At 34.0% G+C, this 15338-nt stretch overlaps 1 protein-coding gene across 2 annotated transcripts in view; it reads left to right on the top strand.

Moving 5' to 3' along the window:
* Window positions 1–5896: 5896 nt before the first annotated feature.
* dpr8 (defective proboscis extension response 8) overlaps window positions 5897–15338 on the top strand; it is a 365949-nt gene continuing 356507 nt past the window's right edge. For both annotated transcript variants that reach the window (XM_036366258.2, XM_070110386.1), the window contains exon 1: window positions 5897–8975. The gene's annotated coding sequence lies outside the window, so the exon portion shown is untranslated. The remainder of the gene's footprint in view (window positions 8976–15338) is intronic.

The following is a 15338-nucleotide window of genomic DNA, read 5'->3' as shown; positions in this document are numbered from 1 at the left end:
AATGTTTACAATTTCATCATGGAAAGATACATTATTTATTATCAAAATAATCGTTTTCCAATTGCAATTTTTAGTGCGCTTTTGCCATTTTATGGTCGGTATAATCGTTCAACTGTGCTCGCTATTCGCCAATAAGACAAAGAACTACTTGAAGTAATGAAATTATTGTTTAGACACGGGTTGCTGAAGACCCCAATTTGTCGATTCCAAGCCGTTCTCAAGAATTGGGACTGTCTCAAACTACAACCTGACGGATTTTGAGCAAGGCCTTGGACTTACATTCGTATAAAATTGTTCTCAGTTAAGAACTGAAGATATTGGACCACCGTAAACGTCGTGAATTTATTGAGTTTGCCTTGGAACAAATTGAAAACGATAACGATTTTTTTAAGAAAATCACTTTCATCCGAGTGGTGTAGTAACAGAACTGTCGATTCTGGTGAGAGGAAAATCCACAGAATTGACATTTGGTGTGGTTTTCGGTCTGGTGGAGTCATCGGTCTATACTTATTTCAAAATGAAGCTGGTGCACCGTTACTGTCAATGGAGAGTGGTATAGATCGATGATAACCAACTTTTTATGGCTGCAAATGGAAGAAGTTGCCATTTACAACATTTGATTCCAGCAAGACGGGGCTACGTGCCACACAGCAAGTGCAACAACCGAATTATTGCGAGAAAAATTTGGAGATTCGATAATTTCAAGAAATTGTGACATTGAATGACGTCCAAGAAGTTGTGATTTAACATCATTAGACAAATTCTTGTGGATTTATTTGATTTTTGAAGTCCTTGGTCTTTGGCAATAAAGCAGACTCTCTTCAAGCTTTAGAAGTCAATATTGAACGTGCTATTCATGACATACGACTTAATTTAGTAGAAAAAGTACTAGAAAATTAGGTTCATTGAATTCGTTACTGCAAAAAGAAGTCGTAGATGTTATTTGATGTTTTATTCAGAACTTAATTGTATCGATTGTACTTAACGCTTATTTCATGGTCCCAATGAATGTATTGAAAAAATAATATTCTCCTTGTGTGAATCTGGTTCGTTTATATTAATTAATGTGTCTTTAGAGTGTTCAAATTTGACTAGAAAATTAGAGTGAATTGAATTAAATTTACAACAAGTTGAAATTGTTCAGAATATAATTACAAATCAGATGTTAACTTCTGGTGCATTTCTTAATTCAAAAAAATAAAATATAAAAATACCTTTATCTGGGGTTTGATCAGTCAGTTTGAGTGGCGACTAGTTTGCGTATGTACAGACGGACAGATCTGGATTATTTGCTTTCCAGCATGACGCTGATTAAATTGTCCGCGTTTATTGGGTCAACCAGGTCTTCTACGGCGGTGCGTTCCCGTTTCCATTGCACACATTTAAAAAATGTGTGTTCAGCGTCATTCGTCATCTATCCCATTTTGTGTAGGTAATTTTAGAAATATTCGTTATCGAATAACAGCTGTGTTATGCAGAAGTCGACTTCTCCAAATTTACGACTTGCCCATAATTTTAGATCTCTTATAAGTCTGGTCGTTCATCTGCCGCGACTCTCATTCTCCCTCTTCGTTATCATGCTGTTAACGTATCCTTCTTTATTTGTTCAATTAGGCTCTTGTTATTTTCAGCTTTTTCCTTTCCTATGCAAGGTCAATTAGGACCTTACTGTTTATAACTAATCTTCCATCACCTGACATTGTTCAGTAAGTTGAGGATTACGCTGTGTTGCACACTGACCAATACCTTTCGCCGATTATCCCTTTTTTAACATATCTGAACATATCACTGCCCCGTATAATAGAGCGCTGATGGTTATCGACATCAGTATATTTTCGTTTTTGGCTGTAAACGTGTCTGATGTGACTAACTTCATTGGATAACATATCAGATATATATATTCTTTCAGTCAAAGAAGGGCCATAGAAATGAGAACGGTTTCTTTTAAATTCAATTTATTCTTTACTACAATTTTCGTGTTTCCGTGTTGTTTTTTTTTTGCTGATGTTAAAATCGTCTCGAATTGCTCTGAATTCTTTGCAGCAATTTTTCATTTATTATAAATTGCTTTCCATTGGTCGGGCAGACTGTGCCAATCCATTAGAAGGCTTGCTATATTTCTAACTTCAGCGTCGATGGTGGCATTGATCTCTTAAAGAACCAAGTTTCTTTCAATGAATGACTGAAGGATTTTAACTCTATGGAGGCCTTCAAAATGCATTCAAATTTCATATATGTTTATATATTTAGAAATTCCATAAGAGTTTCTGTCGTAAGGTTGAGTTTTTTTTAACTTATATCAAAGCGTTTATCAATCTGATTTTTCGCAAATGGTTTGAGGGCATCGTATCTAGCAGACCGCCATGTATTAGAAAGAGAGTAAAATGAATTGGGTATTTTGTATTTACGGATTTCCTAACTTTGTGTTCTGCTACTAAAAATATTGAAACATTTTTGATCGACATTTTATTGCTCGTGGACAGCATTCAGCCAAGTCGACTCCAACCGAATTCAGCACGTGGGTACCACAAATTAAAGCGGCAACAGCTTTTCCGGTTTTTTCTTGATAATCTACAAAAGCGTTCTTTTATCGGTAATCACAACGTTTAAATAAATGTCCTAGCGGAATTTGACAAGACACCTCCCAATAAATAATCAAGCAGATATTTTGTTCGCGATTCGATTTGTAATAAATGTGTAGAAGAATGTAAAAATTTGGTGTGTTCTTGCTCATAAAATGAGAAGAACTGCAATTTTTTTGGGGATTGTAATATGTCGGCAATTTTTTCAAATACTAAGTGTTTTAATTCTCCGAACACCTTTTCGACCAACCGTGTTATATGACGTGAGATTAGTAACCAATTGCATAACACTTTCTTTACATACCGGATTTAAGGTTATGGTTTCCTAGGAACGTTCTCTGTGAAAATCTCTTACTTTCATTGCTGCAAAGAGCAATTGACAAGCGACGGGGTCATCACCGGACAGGTAGAAGTGTAGTCGAACGAGCCTAGGGCTGGTTAAAAATAATAATAATAATAATAATTTTTGACATTAAGGGCATCTGAGTCCCGAGTATGATAGTCTGAGTATGATATTTCGGAACACTACTTTCATTAGTGTGAGGGGCTAAAGCTAAAAGTAAAATTAAGTCAGGTTTTAATATATATTTTTTGGGTTTTCCGCAATATGCTTAGTGTTATCGATAACATATTATATATTGTAATATAGAAGTTAGAAAAGCCAGAGCAGTATAGTAAATATAGTATGTGTCAACACTAAGAAAGATACTTATCTGCTCCAACTTAGTAAACTTGCATTAAAAAATCAGAACAATATATATCACTATTTTTTGCTGATTGAACTGAGCTCTAATTAACACGAAAATATGAGCTCTTCTCAGTTGCATGAATCAAATAATTAGAAATTTATATACTTTTCGCCAAATGTTTTTAAAACTTGCTGCTGATTCACATTTTATTTCCGCATAAATCATAACCTCAAATGTCGCTATAACTTTCAATGCAACAGGAAAGTTAAAGACCCTTAGCACGCGCCACAACAAAAAGTGAAATCAGCAGCATGTATGCGTGTGATAATCAGTAAAAGGCGGTATTCAAACTGTGAACGTTATTGTGATTCCAATGTGCATCTGTGTGTGGCAAGCTCAGGTGGCCACTGACTGATGAAATTTTTAGTTAAAGTTGTTACTTGATGCTACACACATCTGTTGTACAGCCGGTTGGTTCTTTTTTGGTTATAAACATAAATGTGATATATGAATGAGCTTTTAATCATACTCTAGCAATATGTTGGACAGAGTATAATAGTTTTATTCATCTAAGAGTTGTTTGTTTCATTTTAAACTAATCGAGATAGCTATAGTGTTATGTATATTAGGGTGGAGCGGAATTTGTTTGTTTTTTTAACATATTTAAAATTTTTTTTGGACAAGAAATAATTATTTTTGGTTTAAACTCCTTACATTTATAGAAAAATTTCCGACTGTGACGGTTTTTGATTCAAAATTTATTTAAACGCTTAAGGAAAGTATGCTGTCGGTTAAGACTTTTTTTAAAACTCCAATAATGACCACAAAAATTTTTTTTAAGTTGATAACTTTTAATTGGCCAGAAAGAGGACTCTCCAAAGCTTCTAGAACACTTATCAAAATTTATTATGAAATAAAAATTTTAGCTCGAAAATTTACTTTAAAACTGAGTGCGCCGCCTCTAGATGTTAAAAAATTTGTGTTTTATTTTTGTCCGAAAATTTCCTTTTTATATAATATACAAATTTTACCGTCAGGCTAAGCAAAAAAAATGTTTTCTCCCTCCACCCTAATGTATATATGAATTATCAGGGTAACGAGACGAGTTGAAATCCGGGTGATGGCCTGTCCATCCGTCCATCCGTCTGTCCGTGCAAGAACTTGTGGGCTAAACTTATTTTAGAAGTGGGCGTGGCCCCACCCTCTAAATGGTTAAATGTACATAGGTATCTCCCAAATTATTGAAGCTATCTCTACCAAACTCGCTGAGAAGAAGTTTTTTTAGCATTTATTTAGACACTGTGAAAATGGTGTAAATCAAATAATAATAATCACGCCCACTCCCCATGTAACGGTTATCTTGAAAATTACTAAAAGTTCGATAACCTACTGAATAAAGAGCCACAAACAGTAAATTTCACAGCCTGGATAGCAGGAAAGCCATATATAATAACGGCAATAAGCGATATATTAGATTATAGCGATCCTCCAACTATTCGATTCTATTTTTGTACTGCAATTGGACTTTTCTTACAAAACAGGTCAAGCCTCAGCAATTAATTTTCCGGGACTCTTCTTTGGGAACAGAAAAAGGTTGCACAAAATTTTCGCATACCTAAGTATTTTTTGGTGGTCATAAGACCTAAAAGTATACGTAATAAAGCAAAACACAACTAGTAGTTCGGAGAACCTCTTACGTTTTCCTCTAGGCCAGCAGAGTTTCACAGTCGCACAAGTTCTTGGCCGTATAAAAAAAGGTCTATTTCGATTACGTTGAGTCGACTGTTATGGGAACGGGACATTTCATAATTGTATATATTTTTTATAAATGGCAATAAATACCAATAAATCTATCAATTTGGGAAGTCTTAAGTGTAGGAATTGTGTTAGGTCAAAAGCGTTTAAATTGGCAGTAAAAAAAGTACGAAAATTGAACACAATACACCCTGAAGAGACAATATGGAACCAGAACACCAACAGCTGAACATTCACTGCATAACTTTCATTCATAAAAGGCGTGAGGCTTTCCTTGAACTTGCGCTGTGGTGCAGTGTGCTTAAATTGTTCATATTTCAGCTTGAACAGCAGCATCGATGCATCAAATGACGTTTTAATTCCTAACGTGTACGCAGTTCCAACACCACTTCGTTGCGCACTGAGTTGTATTGAAAAGCACTTGTGTGCCACTTACGTTCCACAAGAGCGCAACTGTTGCGAGAACGGGAGCAGATTTATAGCAAATCTATGCTCTCGGTTGAGCATAGATGCGATCTAACGCATGCGCTCTCAACACTTGAAGCTCACCTACGCTCGCGCGCTCACGTATTTTCTCTCACAGTGCATATTATCCTTTTAACCGTTAGAGACAAAAGCAATTACTGTCACAATTTTGTCATCTCCACAGCCGTGTGCTTGATACGCAGGCAAATTGTGGCGGGTGGATTTCGCTACACGAACGCTGCAAGAGGTGTGCATACTAGCCGTACAACGCTCGTTTTTGGCTTCGTTCTACAGTCGCGTGTCGCTTATTCGGCGGCGGCGTAGACAAGTAGGAAAGTATTGGCCGAGTTTTTGTAAGGATGTTACTAATGCTATGCGCTCGGTTAGTTTCGTTAAGGATACCAACGGTAGTGGTAACGGTGAATTCTAATGTACGCTTTTTCAACGCAAAAATAGCTCGTTTTGCTATCAAGCGAACGATATCATTTTATAATCTGCGGTTGGTTGAGCTAGTGACCGTTAGGAAAAATAGGTTTAGTACTGAACGAAATAAATAGCAAATAATTATTTTTGCCAAGTATTTGAAAGCTCACTTAAACAATCCATGCAGGGATAATGCATTGCATAACCAGCATTTGTATAAAAAAAAAATTAAGTAAAACTAAAAATCAAGTACAACTTTAAAAGGTGTGTGCATTAGAAAATCAGGCTACCACTTGCTTGCTGCTAGCTGGCTGGCATTTCAACATCGCGAAACGAAAGCGTGTCGATTAAGTCGGTGAAAAGTCAACGTCGCCTTTGTTATTATTGTTTTTGCTGTCGAAAAGTGCAGTGTGTCGGTGTGTCAGTACAACGTTGCGTCGGCGGCACCAGCAAATATGTATGCACGTTCGCACGAAGAGGCTTAATTTAAGACGAAAGTCGGTCAGTTGGAAGTCTCGGTCGCAGTGCTGAAGTCGCAAGCGTTCGCAAACGATATTGCTACAGCCTCAGTCGTGTCGTGCTGCCACTTTAGCAAGCTGGCAGAAAACGCACCAAATAAGTGCGCGTAAAGCATACCTGACCCCGGTTAATGTCAAAAGGTTTTTGCGTGTGTTTGTGCATAGACTTACGTTCGACAATAATTGCAGTAACAATTGGCCTAACGGATTGCCCAGCTGAGGGTTAATTTTGAGTGCTATAAATATTTTAAACAAAAAAATTCAAAAATAGTGAAAGTAAGGGTGAAGGTTATGAATATAGCCAACTAAGCTTAATTTCAAGTCTACTACTAGGCGGTGGCAATTTTATAATAATAAATCATAACTTTAGCAGCTTTCATCAGAAATGAAGTGGTGATAAGGCAGTTTTGCAAAAAACCAAAAATAAAATGAACTAATAGAGAAATTTTCAACAAAATATATTGCGCCTAAAAGCATACAATAATTCAATGAATGGCATGCCATTTCAAAGCATAAAGTACAAACTTATTGAACATGATTAAACTAAATTATAATGAATATAGTAAACATTAAAATAAGGAAACCGAAGTTATATGGGACCGTCACAATATTTTTTACTTTGTGATAGCATACATTTAGGCGCAACAAGACAACTGTTGCTAGCAGCAAACAAGTTAAATTGATGGACACAATTCAATTCGAAAGCATATACAGTTTATGAGCTTATCAATTAAATAAATGATTTCTTACATTAATGTAGCATGCCAAATGTGCGATTGTTAGGGATAACATACTTTTCAGCGCTGAGAAAAATAGGAAAGTAATTAAAGCATAAGGCCTTCAATACAAAACAATTGTGCAAGCATATTTCTGTGTCAAAATAAAAAATAATATACGATATGAAAACAGCATTTACTGACTTAATAAACCGCCTAAAGGTATGCTAAAGATACCAAAGTTATGAGTCACGTTAACCCAGCAGTCTTGAGTTTATGTCATAAACGCACAATACACGCAAATTAGCTAAGTGACAGCTACAAAACATTAAAGTTAAACTTTTCACATATTTCTCATAAATCTAGCATACTTTTCGGCACTTTGGCACTTTGAAAACACCAAAAGCGTACGCATTTGTCAAATGTCGGCACAACTACTGAGTAATTGAAGTACTTACTCGTATTTACATTTTCATATCAAGTTAACAAGTTTTTGTCAAGTATTTGCGCCTTAAATTATGCCAGCTTCGCTTTCACTTTGAGTGCTCTACAAACTTTGACGTAGGCAGCAAATCTGTGCTTGAACTAAATATAAAAAAACAACAGAAAAAAATACATTTGTAGGCGCTGTAACAAACCCGAAATATTTGTGTGTAAAAACGAAAAAAGTAACAGAAATTGAAAGCTTGAAAAACGTAACATATTTCCAGGCGCTGCGAGATATGCAAAGTGCAAAGAAAAACTCTAACGCTTGAGTGCTGGTTTTGAGTGGCAACAAATTACCATTTCACATTCCATATTAGATACCTTTTCCGTGCGCAGGCATCGTATGGCAAAACTTTGCGTCTAAAAGTTAAGTTAAGTGAGTTGTGAATGTGCTAGAAAGTCGGTCAGAAGCAAACCAAAAAAAAAAAAACTCAGTTTCGCATTTGGCGTGTGCGTTTGTCACATCTGTAGACGTGGAAAAAGGTACTAAAACACCAAAAATAATAAAAAATAAAGAAAACTGAAAATAAAAGTGAAAAGTTGCTGTGAGTAAAAGTGGTTTTGCGCATATTTACGTTGCATACTTGTTGGCGCGTAACCGAAACTTTCGTGCATAGCGAACCTAATGCCAGCAGTTTGTAACTGATATGTCATGTCGGCTGCCGACTAAGTAACAGCACCCACTGTCTAGCTGACTTGCAGTCAAGCGAAAAGTCAACTTCACCAATAGCGAGGTGCTGGGGCGTATACGTAACGCACTACTTGCCGACGTGTTGGTATGTGTGTAGTGTGTCTGTAGGCGCATAAAGCAATTCATTTTACTTGAATGTAATCAAATTGAACATTGTAAAATTTGTAAAGTGTTGAAATATGCGTATGTAAATTTTTCAATTCGTGGGCGAAATTTTATTGTGGCAACAAATTGTGAAAAATTGCGAAGTGTGAAGATTTTTATGACCCCTTAGATATCACGTAAAAATCCAATAAGTGTGGAAGTGTACATTTCTACCCTCTAAAGTATACAATTTATATGCAAAAAGTAAGTCTGTCAAGCGTACCGATGATTTTTGGACTTTTGCTTTTCGCCTAACGCCGTTTGTGTGGCTGATTATTGTCGAGAACGTGCAGGACACATACGTGAAGGACATCATCTGGCGACTGTAAATAAGGATTTCATATTCGTAGCTCGTAAAATTTGCAAGGTTACGCGAATTTATTTCTCCATCGGATTTGGTGCCCCAGCAGCAATGCGACAAAACTGCATGCATATTACCGGCATTTGTGACATTGAATTTATGTGCGAATAAAATATATTTACTTAGCGGCGAACAAATTTAGCAGGTAAGTTAGTGTTGTACTTATTTTTTAAGAAAAAAAAAGTTTTTTTACTTTCCATCGTCCTATAAGTTGTGCCCTTAAATGCATGAATTCCCGCAAATTCAGCTCAAGTGTGTGTTTACTGCTGTCAAATAAGTCTCAACCCTCAAGTCAGCAGACCAGCTGTAAATATTTTTTAGTTGCCGAGAAATTGAAAGAAATGCGCCCTCACACATCCCTTCACTCACACACACACACGGGCTTACAGTCGTGTTCACACTTTATGTGTCATAACCTTTTTGATGGTCATTCAAGTTTTACACCTTTAGCTTCGTGTCGCTTTGGCGTGTATTTTAGTGCCATCAAATAGTATGCTCATGCTGAACATCTGCTCTTAAAGCCACTTTCTTTTTGTTTATAACGTTGTATTCTATTTTTGCTTTATTTTGCTTGTACTTTTACAATCACATTGTCGTAGCTTATCAATTTTATTGTTATCTTTTAAACACAAAAGAAATATTTTTTATTTGCTCATTTGTATGTTTCTTGAACTCACAACATTTGTTGATATATCTTCATTTTTTTATATAGTACGTAAAAATTTATTGCCAGACATTTTATTTAATAATAAAATATTTGTCACATAAAAAACACCTTTAGATACACTAAAAATCTTTGTCCGCGTTGGAGTTTGCGGAAAACTGCAGATTCTCTTTTTACTTTTGTATAGGAACTCTCTTCCTAGTGCTACTAACCTCTAAGATTAATCCAAAACAAAATTGCGAAAGAAAATGTACATTCCGGCGCATACCTGTTATAATTTTTAATTCTGTGGTAGAAGAAATTTAAAATACTAAGCTAAAAACACTTTCATGCGTTTTGTGAACGCGAATAAGCTCGTTTCAAGTGTTGGTAAGGTTAGGTTAGGTTAGATTAATAGGGGATCCTGTTACGAATGCCAACAGAAATCTCCCTTGATCATTGGGATCATAAACCACCTCATAATTCGGCAACATTTTTTTCAGTCTAACACAAATTTATTATCACCTTCCTCCATGCTCGTACAGTACCCAGAAAAACGTCTACGACTGCGGCAAGATGTACCTCGCTAATAGCAGGTAGTTCAGTGGATCTATTTCGTTCTACTCTAGACCAGGAGGATCTCGCAGCAGCATAAAAGCTAATCATCAACGAAGATAGGTATAGACTTACATATTATCATTAGTATAATATGCTTCAGGTCGAGATATATATAAACAGTCTAACTACATCAAATAATTTTATTCATCATATTAGTGCGGTGGAAATGTTTTTCTTACTGTTCAATGACATAATGCTAATTGAAATATTCTAGCTTGTAATCTCGATCATAGGGAAAAATTTAATATAATACGTATAAGGGACCCATTTTAGTATACATATAATATTAGGTATATGGTGGCACAAATTTTCAGAATTATTATATGGACCGATAGAAATGTATAAAACCAACCGAAAGCTCGAATATTTTTATATAGGGTATATGGGGGCTATGTGGAGTATCAACCCGATTTTAACCATTTTTGGCAAGAGTGTACATTATAATATGTAGTTATGAAAGATGCTCTTACGGATTTAGTAAAGATTGATCCATATTTTCTGAAAAAGTCAGCCATAGGCACAGAGGTACTCATATTCGATATCTGATTTAGACGAGCGATGCTAAGCTGTAAATTATTGTTGTTTGATATTGCCCATCCTCAAATTGTGTATATAAATGATCAGCGTGAGAAGCTGAGTTGATTAAGCCATATCCGTCATTATTGCATATAGCTGCTGTATAAACTGAACGATCAAAATCAACTCCTTGGTGAAAAACTTTTTTATTCGTGAATTGTATTATGGCTTCGGTGCAACCAATGTTATCGTTTTTACATTTTTTCTACCGATGCATACGAGTATATAGCTCTGCGGTTAAATTTATTGCATAAGATGTTTTGTATGTGACAGTTATTGCGCTTGAGGTAGTTTTAAACATAACATTTGAGGGGAACGTTGTGTGATGAAGTACTAAAGAAAAGCGTAAAATCTACCATTCTATTAGAAAGAGAATTAATCTTCAACTGCTGAAGACTATTTGAAAAAATGTTTGCCAAGTGCACATGTTGTACAAAGTATATTAATTAACCTAGCTGGAATAACTAATAATATGTCCGAAATTACGAATTATTTTCTTTATGTATATATGAAAAAAAATTGGTAAAATTGCTGTCAAATAATATACACAAATGTTTATTTTAGTTTAGTAGACGAAAAAAATGAAATCTTGACAAGGAAGTTAGAAAGCGATTGAAGAGTTTTAATATTCTAAAAATATTCAAAAATATTTGTCAAACTGGAAGTAATTCCTCTTTTACGAATTTTTATTAAATATATGAGTATATGCTTGTAATTTAGATATATTACTAAATATATAATTATATAAGTATATTTTTTAATTTCATAATTTATTACTATTACCAACATGTTCAACTTGTTAACTCACTCTCAAGAGGTATTGTATTTGCGTTAAAAGCAGACTGTAAATAAATGTTTATTAATTTAGCCTGTAGTAGATTGTAATGAGTAACAAAAATGACGGAAATTAAATAAATACAAAATATGTCAATACATTTAGATTAAAACGCCTGTCATATATCTGAGGATAATTTGCTGAAATAATTTTTTTTGTTATTTATTTATTAGAAATACTAAACAAATACAATATTTTAATTACTTGCATCAGCGCCTAGATGTATACTATGAATTTTGCAGAGTTGCTAGAAATATGTCTAATTTCTTTTACAAAAATATAAATTACAACAAAAAATATAGAACATGCTCTTTGCAATTGTTTTTAGCAATATTTATGAAATTCAAGTAGTAAGTATAATTTAATATACCGAATTGACTATTAATGCTCTTGTATGTGTCTAAATATGCCTATCTTTGCGGCAATAAGTTATTTATTTGCTATGCATTTGTATATATGATAGATTTAGCGTTTAACGAAGCATATCAGTTCAGCAAATATATGTATTGATATATATTATATGAACTGGTTTATTGCTATTTGCCGTAACTTTCCATAGTTGACCATTAATTTATGCCGTATTTTTCGGTGAAAAATGAAATGTCTCTTTGTCAGCCGCTTGATTGACAAATATAAAATTTTAATTCACAATATATATATATATTTTTATATATAAGTGTGTTTACATGGCATCCTTGCAGACATGCATACAAGCACATTTTCGGCTGGCATCTCGACAGTTTCTCAAAATATACATAAGTAAACAATGCTGTTTATTTACCTGCAGCAGCTGGAAAAACATTTTTATTGCAGAGTTTGACAGGATTTTTAAAATGTCAGACTTGCAAGGTATATTTGCTTGGAAATATGCAAATATTTGTCTATTTGCTAAAAATATTAAAATATTTGTGTATTCAGTTGAGAAGTGAACTATTAGGACATTTTATTCTAAAGGATAAAAAATAATTTCTCAGCTCTTGCTTAGGGTGATATTTTAAATTTTTAGTGTTTTTGTGGTTTTCACAATGAAAGCGTGTTTTCCAATAGATTTAAAGTCGAGGTTTTACTACTTAACATTTTTGATTGTTTTCGAAGAATGAAATTTTTTTTAGCTTCCCTATCTGAAGCATAGTCAATATACATGGGAACAAGCGCTGGCTTAAATGCACAATGTCGAATAGGGACCTTTTTAAAAGCGACAACATTAATGAAAACAAATAAATAAATAATTGAAATTTTCCATATTTTATTTTTTAAATATACAATGTTTCTTGTTACACTAAACCGTTAAATAAGCAACATCATTAATTGAACAAATTGCTGTAATTTCTTTTTTTATTTACTCCATTCTGGAGCATGGGCCATCTCAAACAATTGAGCGCTGGTCGGCTTCAACTTCTGCTTGTTTGGGAATTACAGTCAGGCGACTGTTTTCTATTTTCTGCAGTGTAGTTTCCACTTTCGCCAAACTGTATAGCATTTGACTGCTTATATTTTTGGGCAAAATATTTTGCGGATGATTCGTGGCATTTGCTGATGAGTGCTTGAAGCCTCCGAGTGGTGGGGTTCAAGATCAGTTATGTTCCGTTTCCATACAATAGCGTCAAATCCACGTATGCGAAAAATACTCTAAGGTTTATGCTTTCGTCCAAAGGCCGCTCTCGCCTTGGGTGATGGATGCCAACCGCTTCCGCTCTTTTGTCAGCTGTAGCAGAAGCTATCGACGAGCTTCATTGAATGATTGTAAATTTTTATTTAACACCGCTGGAGCAATTGACTTTCACGCATGAAAGTGCGTGCCAGCTCAAAAAGTTTATTGATTTTTTTTGCATGTTGGAGCGTTAATGCGATAGTAGGCAACTATAATATATGAAGTTCGAATCCTCGAGTTGTCGTGTGAGAGCTGCTGCCTGTTTTCTTGTGTAGGGTAATGATGCTCATGGCGTAATCTAGGACGATAGTGAAGAGAAGAGGAGGAAACCGTACTCCAGTAGTAGCACTGCCTATTTTGAATTCTTGTACCTAGCTTTTGTTATGCGGATTATCTTATTAGGATCGAGAGCTTTATTAAAGCAAACAAAACATTTCTATGGAACAACAAAAAAATGTTGTTACTAAATTTAATAGTGTATGTAATATTATACCAGATATATTTGTATTAGTAGTGTAATTATAGTGTCAAAATATTTTCATTATTGCTGTTCAATTTTTCACAGGTTTAAAAACGGCGATATTAGACTGTAAATATATTTTCATTTTATATTAGTCACGTACACGTTAGAACAAATATTTTCAAGGCGTAACAATTATGTATATATATTTATTAAAGAGTTTACTTAGCGGTCTATTTCTTCATTAAACTTTATTAAGTGGGGTACGCATTATTTCCATTTCATTGACGGATATAATGTAACCAATGAAGACGGTTGAAATTTCTTGGTTATAAATTTCTTGAAAATAATAATTTTCTGATCGAGTCATAATTGAAGCCAAAATTGTTTTAATATTACAAAAGTTATAATTTATTTTTGAAGCACTTTACAATTTGGGAAGAAATTAGTCTTGTGTAGGATATATTTTTTACAGTATATGTTGGAGAATGCTGTAATTACTCTGGAACGGTTTCATTTTGGCAAATGGGCGATGGCAGAAAGACTTAATTGCGTTCACAAAGAAGGTAGTATTTTTTATTATTATTAGCTAGCCAAACTTTGAAGAATTGTGAATCGAACGAACAACTTGTTTAAATAAAAAATACTAGATTAATACAAGTATCAAATTTTAATACCACTTTATTGAGGTACTTAATTATCTTTGGTACTAAATTCAACTGGATAACTTTTTTTGCTGCTTTTTAGATATTTTCAGAATATACAATCAATTTTTGAAGAAAAAGTTTAAATACTTTTGGAGTTATATGCGATCTCCGGCGGCGCTCTACTGGCCCTTTCCATCGATGAAAAGTTGACAAAACCTCTTAAAAAGAAATTTGAGTTTTACCCAAAATATTGATAGTTTCTAGTCTGCAAAAATTCTATTTTTGATTAGATCAAAAAACTAATAAGCCATGATATGGAGACCAAAACGTGTAAAATATTTTATTGTGATCGGAACATTACTCGGAGACAATTACTGCAGCAAATTCGAAAAATTCTGTTTCGAGAAGAACACGTCTATACATAGATAAAATGTAAAAGGATGAACTAAAAGGCTGTAACTTAAAAATATTTGAAATTTTTATTTAAAATTTTAGTATGATATTTTGAAAGACTGTCAAAATATGCAAAAAATATAAGATAATAATTTTTTCAAATTTCCCACTGGTACATTTTTAGCAATTCACTACATACAAAAAATAACTGAGTTCTTTAAAGTATAAATTATCTGTACATAAAAACTAGAACACATTTTGTAAATTTATATGTTAGTATTTAATATCTTACTGTAAATTAGGTATGACAGCTAACGTTGGTATATATTTCGAACGAACGATCATTCTTTATTAAGAGATTTTTATTTTCCATTTAAAACAACTTTTCGAAAAAAAATAGTACTAATAAAAATTATTTGTAGTAAAAGAAAACAAAAAAAAAAACCATAATAAATAAATCAAAACTTGTTTGCGACAAACTCATGCATATGCGATTTAGTAGCATTCACTTCTCTAATTACTCACTAAACTTTGCAATTAATATGAGAAGTTTAATTTTGTGGTACTTTTATGGCTTGCGGGTGTCACTGTTGATTTCGCAAAGTTTTCACAGCGTTCTGATTTACTTTGTTGCCTTCATCGGTGCGACATACAATTCGCTTTCATTCCCAGTCATTCGTGTGAT

The sequence above is a fragment of the Bactrocera oleae genome, chromosome 5 (assembly GCF_042242935.1).
Source record: "Bactrocera oleae isolate idBacOlea1 chromosome 5, idBacOlea1, whole genome shotgun sequence".
Taxonomy (NCBI): domain Eukaryota; kingdom Metazoa; phylum Arthropoda; class Insecta; order Diptera; family Tephritidae; genus Bactrocera; species Bactrocera oleae.
This window is presented reverse-complemented; position numbering and strand designations above follow the sequence as displayed.